We start from the raw sequence: 12,827 nt of genomic DNA, 5'->3' as shown, positions 1-12,827 counted from the left end.
GCGGAAGGTGGCGGAAGGAAGGAAGGAAGGAAGTGGCGGAAGGAAGTGGCGGAAGGAAGGAAGGAAGGAAGGAAGTGGCGGAAGGAAGGAAGGAAGTGGCGGAAGGAAGGAAGTGGCGGAAGGAAGTGGCGGAAGTGGCGGAAGTGGCGGAAGTGGCGGAAGGAAGGAAGGAAGGAAGGAAGGAAGGAAGGAAGGAAGGAAGGAAGGAAGGAAGGAAGGAAGGAAGGAAGGAAGGAAGGAAGGAAGGAAGGAAGGAAGGAAGGAAGGAAGGAAGGAAGGAAGGAAGGAAGGAAGGAAGGAAGGAAGGAAGGAGAGGGAAACATGTAAATGAAAAAAAATTACAAATCCAACACCTAAGGAGAGAGCAGCGACTGCAGAAAATTATGCCTTTGCATGGAGTTGCAATGGCACAAAGTGAGACAATTCTGAAAGACTGTAAAAATCCTGCAAGTTGAAAAAAGGTAAGTGTCCTGAAAATGCTCAATCTTACTTAAATGCCCTTTTGATTACAGCTTTGTGATCCTAGCAACACCACCTGCCATGAGAAACAATAGCCAGATAGGGAATTAGTGTTATTAATAAAATGTGATATTTTCCTTGTTTGAATGTTCATTGCAGAACATGCAGGCATTTAAATATGTAATTAAATGCTAGCTGCCACCCCTGCTGAGTGCACAGTAAATAGTGCCAATTTTTCAACAATATTTTTTAGAAATGCTGTGCTGCAGTCAGTAAATGATTCTTAAAACTCTGCAGTCAGAACAAATATGCTGTAAGTTTTACACCATCTTTAAAAGAGGTGAAACTTTAAGCACCTTATTAGTTGCCAAAAGCATACATTACCACTGGATTTTGAGGCAAGAATCAACAGCTTGTCAGAGAAGAAATAATGTCAGAGTAGTCCACACCAGTGCTTTCCATAGAACCTACAGAATTTTACTACACCAAGAGGGGTGTGCTTTACAGCCAATAAAAGCATGATTTCATTACGGAATTTTATCATATGTAACACTACATAAACTACCTCTTTTTTCACTACAAAAATTCCCACTGAGATCAGCTGAGCAACTTTCCAATTCCCAAACAAGAATTCTATGTAACAAACAGCATATGAAACAATAGAATATATTTTTATTTCAAACAAATTATGATTTCTAGGTAGTGGCTGGAATTGCCTTTTGAAGAATCCTGTTTCCCCACTGAAGTCAAAAGTTGTGGTTCCATAACACAAAAAGGCCTGTGAGTGCTCTCAGGCTTATGTCAGGGCTCTTCTGTGCTAGAACATTTCTGAGGGTTGCAAAAGAAGTTCCACATCAAGCAGAAGCAAGTTTTTTTCTGGGTAGCAGATCCCAAGTAACAAGAAATAGCTGAGAAAAAAGTAAGGACCCAGAGAAACAGATGAAGCTGAACTGGGGGAGGTTTAGGTTGGATACCAGGAAAAGATTCTTCACCCAGAGGGTGGCTGGGCACTGGAACAGGCTCCCCAGGGAAGTGGTCAGAGTGCCAGCCTGACAGATCTCAAGGAGCATTTGGACAGTGTACTCAGGCACATGGTGTGACTCTTGGGGTATCCTACACAGGGCCAGGAGTTGGACTTGATGATCCTGATGGGTCCCTTCCAGCTCAGGATATTCTATGATTCTGTGATTCTTTGATACTAGTAGTTGCCTAATACTGCTAATGGTATTGCACTGTATTATTTCTATGGTCAGTCCATTGTTCTTCCCACATGGCAACAACAACAGGTATCTTCTTCAATCCTGTTAATATTAGTGATTCAAGGTCTCTAGTCATTTGTGTACAATTACGAGAAACTAAAATCTTGTGAATATGTTCTAATGCTAAAATGGCAGCTATGTAAGTGGCTTATTCACTGAGATGGAGTCAGTCATGTCTGACTGAGTAAAAACAAGGTTCATTTAATTTTCTACTTGAACAGTGAATTGTATTGAGTTCTGTCATCCCTCTAGAGGTTCCTCCTGATTCTTTCCTCTCTGATTCTATCAAAGATTTTTATTTTCGTCACCTGCCCTTTCAACTACTATTAGATCACTCTTTTTTTATAGTTTGGATATAGTTTTATCCAAACTATAAAAATGCAAATGCGTCTTTCTAGGATGCATTTTGATAATCTCCAGAGGTGTCCTCTTATCATGGCTGTACAGGACAAAGGATAACTCTGATATTTGGAGCCCTTCACAATGGCCAAAATGTAAAACAGAAATGAGTACTGCAAAGAGGGATTTAAGTTGCTGCAAAGCATTTAGATGAGATATTTGACAGTAACTGATGAACTTCACTTGATCTGAGGTCATAGACATCAGTAAGAGACAGCTTTCATTTCATTGCAGAACATAAAGAAGAAACACATTTATTCAAATTACATTTAAGCATGGAAGTTTGGAATTTGTGTAAACCATGAGATCCCTCTATAGTCAACAAGGGTGCGATTCAGTTGACCAGGTGAAAATGCCCACAACATAAGCATTCACAAGTAAATCAACAATAAGAACATCCCACATAAAACCAAGAGAGAGAAACAGACAATCTAAGGTGGATTTCTATATTCAGTCAGAATAATTATTCCTGAAAATGCTTATTTCCCTACAGCAATTCTAACAGCATGCTCAGTATCTGCCCTGTAGACCTCTAACAACAGGTGAGATGAATCCCACTGTAGGAGTCAAAAGTTGTCCCTGAGGTGGGATGAAGAACCCGCTGAACAAAATTGTGTGTGGCTGGAGCTGTGCTTCTCTGTTCCTATCCTCCTATCTTCTTTTACTGAATTTAGTAATGAGATGCAGCTTCTACCTTGGACATCTGTTAAGTATCTGACAGTAGAAATTAGTGCATTCTGTGGACATTGTACAAGCCATAAATCTCATTAATATTATGACATTTAATCACAAAAATTTAGTACCCAAGTCCATATTTAAACTAGTTTTTTCTCTACTCTTTCAAAGTTACTGAGCTCACCCAGCTGTCTTTGTTTTCTGCAGGAAGTGTCTGTTCCCAGCACTTAGACCTTAATTGTCTGTTTTAATTTTAGAGGTCTATTGAGTTTAAGAATATGCAGTGCCGGTGTAATCTGATACATGTGAACAAACAACAAAGTATTGACTTGAAATAATGTAAACCAGATAACAGTTGTGAATTCTCTGCAAGACTGTAAACACAATACCCAAAGGCCAGTGCAAAAAGCAGTCTTGTTTAGTGTCTTCATGTGTCTTAGTGTATATGGAGAGGTAAAAACTTTAGCATATCTATAAATGACAATACATAGGAGGTGAAAAAAGGGAAGGCACTGTGAAGACAGTGCATTATAATGTCTCAGTCCAGAAGGACCCTATTTCTGGCCAGCAGAAATTACACGGATTTCAGTAGTGGGAACCAACAATCTCTGTGGTGGACTAACTGGGTCCACCAATACGGTCTGGGAGATGACCAGCTGAGTAGCACCCATGATCAAAGGACAATTACTGTTGGCACCAGGCTGAACATCAGCCAGCTGTGTGCTCTCAGTGCAAACAGTGCAAACTGCATCCTGAGATACTTTAGAGTGATTTTCATCAGCTGAAGAGAAGGTGGTGCCCCCCACCATTTACCACTGATGAGGCAACACCAGGAATCCCATGTCTAGATTTAGTCCCTCTAGCTCAAGAAAAACATTGAAAGACTGGAGAAAACACAAGACAGTGAGGAAACCTTGAATTCATGGCCCATAGGGCAAGGCTGAGGAAATGGTTTGTTTGATCTGGTGAAGAGGAGAGTTAGGGAAAAGCTAATAGCTGTCAGTGGCAGCTTGAAGGAGACTTAGAGAAGCAGCAGTGTGAAACTCATTTTGATATAAGATGGTGTAAGAAGGAGCAACAGTCACAGTTCCTGGCTTGAGACATTCTGCATGGACATGAGGAGAAAAAATATTTTTGCAGCAGTGCAGCCCTGGCACAGGCTGCCTAGAGAGTTTTTCAAACCTCCATCCTTGGAGGCTTCCAAGACTCATCTCACTAAAGCCAGGTAGCTATCATCTAGTGTCAGCAACAATCCTTCTTGGAGCAAGAGGTTGGACAAGAAGACTCCAGGACTCCCACCCAAGATTTTAAGTGACTCTCCAAGACTAGCACTTAGTCCTGATGCATATGAAAAGTATAAATGACTGAGGACTTAATTTTCAGAAATTGGTTAAGTAATTTCAAGGCCTTTTAAAACTGTACCACATATGGAAATGGCAACTAATTTGTAGCCTCTTCCTCTATCTTCCTTCCCCCGAGGCAGATCAACTGCTTTGTAAGGCACATAGTGAGAGAAGACAAGTTGCCTGAACACTTAAGATTCAGAAACACATTTTTCAGGTGCTCTGTGGTATTTGAGATACCCAGATGGGATCAGCAGATGTGAAACAAGGTCTGGAGAATCCCAAACCCTTGCGGAAAGGCAGCTTGAAACCTGTATTTAGAAGAATGCATCCGACCCTATTTGTCAAACAATTTGTTGTATTTCTGAGAAAGCACAGTGGCAGCATGGCTAGACTAACACTTCAGTGAAGCTTTTTTTTGTTTAAATGTATCAGTTGTGGCAGATAGTTAATGCTAGCACTAATTTGATACTGCTGATTAAAACATAAAATTGCAATATCTCATTTAAAACAGTTTTCAGGGTCTTAGGGTACTTCCTTCTAGTATATGCCATCAAACACACTGAAAAGGCTTTATGAATATCCTGGAGAGCACAACTACATTTTAAGCACTATTTTCCTTTAACCCTGCAATCTGTGTATTCAAGGCTGACACCAGTGATTATAAATAACAGTCATCCAAATTAATAACTGTAATACTACAAATTTGGGAAGAAAAGGAAGATACAGGATTATCTGGGCAGGGTTATAATTTGCTGGTGTACAACTCAGAATTTGAAGGAGAAATGAAATATCCACAGAAAAATAGAATACAAGCATAGCTATTTTTTTTCAAGATTGTGTTTTTCAGCAGTTTTGTGTTTTAAAAAATGGAGTCACAAGAGTGAAGACATAAAAAAAATTATTATGAAAGCCTCAAATTCACAATGAATTAGACAAATAGCTCTTATTATGCCCATGCTCCAGAGAGAAAAGAGTTTCAGGAGTTGCTAATGACACTGAGGAAATATAGGGATTTAGCTGTGTCTAGGGATTTCTGGAAGTTTTCATTATTAATTCCATGTGAAATCACCTGTACTGCTTTCCTTCCTTTGGTTGTTTTGGGGTTTTCTTAATTTTATTTATTTATTTATTTATTTATGTTTCTAAGATATCAATCATCAAGAAACCAACAAAGACATAAAAATTTGATTCAATCACTGCTTATATTATACCCAGCAGAAAGCACACAGATACACCGGTAGACATTTGCACGTTCTAGTTGTCAGTTGTACTAATTAGTCTTCATGGGGTCTTTTTCCTAAGATATTTGGTTCTGAGTTTTGTTTGGTTAAATTAAATAGAAGAAGATATTCTCATTAATTCAGTTCTTCTGTTTTACCATTTATTCACAGAGAATTTATTTGACCAGAAAAATATGAACATCAGTCCCACATGGTTTCGTTGCCTGTGATGAGAACCCACAACATACACAGTTCTATGGATGACCCCTAAAAGACATTAAAAACTTAGGAGAGGTAAAAACAACACTGTACACTGAGACAAAATCTCTTCAGATAGGGATACCAAAAATTTAAAATCACAGTTGAAACATCAACCCAAACACTTGAACCTGTATACAGTCCCCAAACCAGTGTTTACTTTTTAATATTTCTTTTCAATGCTACAGCCAGTGAAAAGCAGCTGCTAACTCTCAGTGACATTTAGCAACAGTGCTTCCATCTTTAGGGAATCAAAATTGATTTTCCACAGTTACCAGTGTAAAGACCTTTTGCCTGGGAACATACAATGATACCAAGGTCAGAGGATTTGAAGGCAGCAACTTTTACAGGGTTGGACTTGAGCCATGTGGTCATTACAACTACTGATTAATGTCTCCCATTTTACACCCTGAAGTCACCTGCAATTTCAAAACAGATTAAGCAAAGAGGTTCCTGCAAGTTTGTGGAGGTTATTTTCTCAAGTCAAATATCAGGCTCAAAAGAATCTGGAAGGAGAAAAGACAAAAATCAAAACTAATAATAAAATAGCATTGCACTTAGTGCTGGATCTGCAGTCGTTGCATGGTACAGCCAACGTATATGCTGTTCTCTTTATTCCTGCTGCTGTTGCTTTTTGGGGAAAGTGGGCTTATGCAAACAAGAAAAGGAAGTTGACCTGCTTGGTGGGTAGGCTTCCAGCAGGGTCACATTGGTTTTTCCTTTTTAAAGAATATTTTGGAGCCCCATTTCTCATTTTTTTTCTCAGGATCCCACCTTGGCTGAAGCAATACTTGCTCTTAAGAAGTTAATTTAGCATGCACCTCCTCTCCATCACTATTTTCTCCACATATTTTTGAAATTCTGAGCCTCTTCCACTGTGAACCTCAAGTATCATTGAGCCAGACAAGAAGGCAGAAGAAGGAAAATTTTATATGGCACTGTACAAACCAATGCAGAGAAAGTGCTGCTCATACACAATAATAATGAAGCACCCTAGAACACAAAGAAACAATTTACCCCTTTACCCTCCCTGTCTTGAAGTATAACCCTTTGGATCTGAAAAAGAGCTGAGAACATGATAACTGTATAGGGGGAGTAAACCCTGACTGGAAACCAAGTGCCCACCAAAGCTCCTCTGTCATTCACCTCTGCAAATGGACAGGAGAGAAAAAATTATAATAAAATTCTCATGGCTTAAAATAAGAACAGGGAGAGATCACTCACCAGTTACTGTCATGGGCTAAACAGACTTGCTTAGGGAAATTACTTGAATTTATTACTAATCAAAAGCAGAGTAGAATAATGAGAAGTAAAACTGATTTAAAAAACACCTTTCCACCACCCTTTCCTCCTTCCTGGACTTCACTTAATTCCCATTTCTCTATCTCCTCCCCTCCAGTGGCACAGGGAGACAAGAATGGGGTTTATGGTCAGTTCATATCATGTTGTTTCTTCTGCTGCTTCCTCCTCAGTGAATCCTTCCCACAGGCTACATTTCTTCATGAACTGATCCTGCATGGGTCCCTTCCACAGGGTGAAGTCCTTAGGAACAGGGTGCTCCAACCTGGGTCCCCCCACAGGATCACAAGTCCTGCCAGCAAATCTCCCGAGTGGACTTCTCTCTCTGTGGGGCCTCAGGTCCTGCCAGGGACCTTCTCTAACGTGGGCTTCCCACAGGGAAGTGTTCTTTTGGGATTCCACCTGCTCCAGTGGGGTTCCTCCAGGGGCTGCAGGTGGATCTCTGCTCCATCATGGATTTCCATGGGGTAACAGGGGCACAGCTGCCTCACCATAGTCTGCACCAGGAGCTACAGGGAAAGCTCTAGTGACTAAAGCACATCCTTCCCTTCCTTCTCCACTGACCTTGAGGTCTGCAAGGCTGTTCCTCTCACATATTCTCACTCCTCTCTCTTCTGGCCACAATTACATCCGTGCAATAACTTTTTTTCCTTCATAAATCTGTTATCCCAAAGGCACTACCGTCATTTCTAGTTGGCTTGGCCTTGGCCAGTGGCCATATGTGCGTCTTGAAGCCAGCTGGCATTGGCTCTCTCAGACATGGGAGAAGCCTCTGGCAGCTTCTCACCACTCCTGTGGTCCCTCCCAGTTCCAAAACCTGTCCATGAAAACCCAATACACTGTAATACACTTTAGAGACTCAATCTTCCTTCACTTCCTTCCTGTCCTGTGCTGAATACCAGGCTGTCGGAAGGAGTGCATTGCCTCACACCTAAGAGCAAACATTGACAGCTTTCTATAAACTATTAGATACTGAAGTCAAGATAGAACTGAATACCTTCAGGGTTACTCTATTGTTAGTGGAAAGAAATCTGATTGAAAGAGGATCAGAAAGTAATTTATTGCATTCATGCTACCACACAATGTAAAAACCTGTAGTTACAGGAGTTATATGACTGATATAAATGAATAAATTAATTTATGGATGAAATGTGGCTTCTTTAGTTTTGTGAAGAGGCACTAACTTAATGCCTTTGTTATTCTCCTGAAGATGTTGCAGTGGGTATGATGTTTATGCATAATTATTGACTGCCCAGTAAAAGATTTTGAATTCAGAAGTGCTAAAGGGGCAGACAAATCCACGAAAATATATTTTTGAAAATGAGTCTGCCAGCTCTTAAAAAGATGTGACTGGAAAGGCTCAGAACTGCTAATTATTTGAACCATTTAAAAAGAAAGTGCTGGTTTTGTATTTAACATTTTTGCGTTGCACTAATCTGTGCTGGCAGCAGAGTCGATGAAAGCTTTACAGGGAGTTTGAACACAATGTGATTTTTCCTAGCCAGATAAATCTTACCTGTCCCCCCTATCCTTATTATCCTCCTGACAATGCATCTAGCAATTGGAATAATGTGTAATTGAGATATATGCTGCAGAGTGAACTTGCTCTGAAAACATTTTGCAGGAAACAGCCACAAGTGAAGGCTCAAGCTTTGTATGAGTTGTGTGTAGTTCTCATTGCTCTGGGGGACGGGAGTCTCATCTAGAAAACAGGAATGTGCATCAGTCAGGGAACTGTTTGACTTCCAAATTCATTTCTGATTCCAATTCAGTAGCTGTAAGTCTTTCCTAAAGGAAAAAGAAATCCAATTGCTAACAGCTGTGGGATTATCTCAGGTGTTTATTGCCTCTGTTCATCCTGATTGAAAACAAGAACAACAAAACCTGATCACAGGTATCACTTTGGATGAAAAGTGGAAATGAAATAGCAGAAACAAGAGGCAAAATTGACTGGATGAAAAATAGCAATTCCCTCATAATCTTCTCATGTAAGCTGCCAAGTCTTACCCCAGAGGCACTTGCTAAGATGATAGCTATAAGAATATAAACCAAAAAGTCTTCCTGATTCACTCAGTCCAGTCTCTTGATGTTACATTCAGCCAAGTTATAAGTTTCTCCTAATTATCTTTAACAAACTCTCCCTTAAAGAGTGTTGACTTTATTTCCCCAGTTGGAGGAACTTTGGAGAAATCTACCAAAAATTCAGTCTTTAGAAGTTTAGGAAATTTCTTGTAAATTCTGACCTATTTTTATTTATAACCAATTTCCTTATGCCAATTAATTTTTCTGCCAGAGAAGTCCTAGATTTCAAATGACTCTTACTCACCTTGGAGAAATATTACCCATATTTTCACAATAAGCCAGAATCAATTTATTTCCAACCTACCTTTAAACCCTTTCTATACACAGTAGCACCTTTGACCATTCGAAATCACCTCAGAAGAGATCTACTTTGGAAGACTACTTACCAACCAGACTGCTGCCAAGGAAAAAGAAGAAGTCTGGGATTTTTCTTCCTTCTCAGGCTTTGAGGGTTTGAATTTCTTGTTCTTGGTTCCCTTCTCTTCCCAGAATATGCCCTTGGTTCACAAAAGTGACACAACACTAGCAGAACTGGGGGTATTACACAAGAAAGCGAGTCAAATTTGAGCTGACAGGACAGAATATGTCTGGAAGGGAGCCTGGCTCCTGCTTGTATCCAGTGACCTGAACATCAGCCTTTCCCTTCCCCTCTGATAGAGAAGACTTGCTCAAAGTCAGGACAACTACCTGTGTCTATCAGTAGCTGTGAAGAGTTAACACCCCTTTCTCTCTTCTCTTTGAAGGTCACTGCAGTTCTATGACTGATATCACATACTAGTAGGGTGGTGTGAGAAGACCAGTTCAGTGTAAGGTGGTCATAGAGGTGTGGGACACAGAATTTCAGCTTCAAAACACCTTTCCAAACATCTTTTTCTCAGCTGTTGATGCAGGTAATGAGGGCTATGTACCCTTGTTACTGTCCTAGCTCACTGGGAAGATGGCCATTCCTTTCAGCAGCACTACAGAGGGAGTTTCTATACTTCTTTGTGAGATAGGAAGGTCTATTCTTCTGTCTACAACTCTTGGAAATGCTACAGGCAATGGGAAAGTGCCAGTAGACGTGAATGAGTGCAAAGGAATAAGTCATGATGGTCAGTGGAGACAGAGGTCCTTTTCCCTGTGAGAATTAGGGATTCTTGTCTAAAGTGATTTATAAACTAGGTTTCTCTACCACAAATATTGGCCACTCATCCTCTAGTAGCTTGCTTTTGTTTCCTACAGTTGATTAATTACTATGTAAGAAACAAGAGGAGAGAATCAAATTTGGTCTGTACCTACCCCCTTCCAGCCACCTGACCCGCACTGTTTTCAAGGTTTGTGTAGGAGGATCCTGTCAGTAACACAGATCTGCATCAAAGCTCACATCATTTCAGTGCACCAGCTCTAATGCTGCATTGCAAGCTATCTCATTTGGTGAAATTATAGCACAATTAATGGCTACATTAAAATAGAATTTGCATTGGGGAACTTATGACATTCCCATTAAAATCACATTACTTCACAATTATTAACACTCTTTTACAGAGCATGGAACAAATTAATCTGATGCTTTGTTTTACCTGTGCCCAGGAAAGCAACTTGCAGAAGTAGATAGGGGACATGCATTTTCTCTGTTGTAGATAACTATTCAGTGCCAGTTTCAAGTCAGAGCAGGTGGAAAGTGAACCTTAACAGGACTCTGTGTAAGCAAGAGCACAAGAAATTCATAATTCACAAGAATGGCCAAGTGACTCAAAACCACACTTGCTTTCTCTATGACCAAGAAAGCCATGACCATTTCCAAAATTAGTGCATTAGAGTGTATTTTTTTTCAGTGATGCTAATTATTTTGAATTTGCTGAAATTATAACTTTTCAAGCCTCTGAGAGCAGAGATAATTTGATGCTGAACACACAAATCCTTCACTCCTTCAGCCAATGCTTGGAAGTGATCCATTGGTGTGGCAGTTCTAACTAAGCTTTGTGGAGTGCAAATCTTGATAGTGAAGGGAAATAAAGCTGGTTTATGTTTTGGAGTATCTGTCCTATTGGGAGAAGCTGAGTGAGCTGGCACTGGTCACCTTGTAAAAAAGACTGGAAAACAGGTGATGTTATCTACAGTTATCCGATGGGATATTAGAGAGGGATGGAGCCAGGCTATTCTCAGACCATCATGGTTTTTCATGTTCCAGTCAAGATTGACATTACTTCTTAAGTCTGAGCCAAAACTGACCCTAAAACAGCACAAAAAGCTCTGCTAGCAGCTAGCTAGCCCAGAAGCCTTTCATCCTCTGCAGAAAATACTTCTTTGATGCCATTCTTTTGCCCGAATAACTTTATAAAGAAAGAGAATATTGTCTCAGTACTTTTCATTTTGTTAGCAACTTGGTGATAAAATATTCAAGGCTACTGGTGGGAAAGTCGTGTTTCCTAGCTGAGCTATATTGTTTCTTCTCCAAACCAAAATCCTATGAATTGTTAAAAGAATATTTAAAAAAAGATCACTTTGAGACTAAAATAAGGAGCACAGAGCTCTACAACTCAACACTTCAGGAAACCAATACTCTTAAATAAAGGGTAGTTTGTTCATCTCCATATTTTTTAGTTAACTTAGTATTGCCTCTGACATTTACTTTACAGGAGATTTTTTAACTGGTCAGTAAGAGGGATCCTGAAAGATTAACTCCCTGAACATGGAGCAGAATACAATTTGATTAACAGGTTGCCTTGTTAACAAAATTAAGTAATTAGAGACAAAATATTCATAGATGGTACAGAAGCCCATTGCAAAGATGCAAATAGCAGCAGTAGCATAAAAAACAAGTCTCCTTGATCATACACTGCTGGGGAAATCATGATCAATTTATTCATGGCAGGCATAAATAATTTGCATGGGTTCCTTGTACAAAACTAATTTCACTTTCTGTCTTCTTCAGTAGCAACACAAGAATCATGATGGCTTAAAACTGTCACACAGTTGAAGAAATAGTGCAGAGAAACACTCAAAAATTGCCCATAACCTAAAATTTGTTTGAAAAAGATGAATCAACTTCAGAAATCACCTTAATAAAAATACCATTATGTTCATAGAAGTTATGAATGCAAAGATGTAAAGACAAATCTGTGTATTCAAAATCAAAAAAAATAGTCCTAATTTATTCAAAAAGGCATTATATTTAAGGTTATGAGTTTGGGAAACAATTATTATGCACTCCGCATTTTTTTCTCAAAAAGCTGTCTATAAACCTGGAGTTTCCTGTATTTATCTCTGACAAGAGGAGCATTTGGAGAGAGTTTGAGCTAAATCACTTCAAGGTCATTAAACAGCTGTTGCTATTTGTTTTGTTTTATTATTAAAATATTCCATTCATATAAAGCACTTTTAAAGAGATCAACATTTCTATGCATGATTCTTCATTTTTTCAGGACAAAGTTTAAAAGACCATATAGACTATAGACCAGTTAAATTCTTCTCCACAATAGCACACTTCTGATTCATCAGAAATTCTTAGAAGCCAGACAGGCAGCTATTGTCTCTTGCTTTTCTCTATTCTCTTTATGTTTGCACTAAAATTTGTTATTTTTTATTTGTATATATATAATGTAACTATTTATTGGCATATATAATGCAGCAGGATGCTTTCCTTTCTTCAGTTTTCTGTATAGCTATTGTTGTGTGCAATAAATGAGGGGTTTTTTTTAAAATATATCCTTGTGGATTTGCTAAATCTTGGCTGCAGTGTTAAGGGTAAAATTTTCTGATTCTTACTTTGGCTCACTGTGCAGTTTAAAACAGTTTTAGTATTTCAGTGCAAATTCAAATTGCTGTTTTATTTATTTGTCATAATAAAA

Source organism: Motacilla alba, chromosome 1, assembly GCF_015832195.1.
Source record: "Motacilla alba alba isolate MOTALB_02 chromosome 1, Motacilla_alba_V1.0_pri, whole genome shotgun sequence".
In the NCBI taxonomy this organism is placed as follows: Eukaryota; Metazoa; Chordata; class Aves; order Passeriformes; family Motacillidae; genus Motacilla; species Motacilla alba.
Note: the sequence above shows the minus strand (reverse complement) of the source record.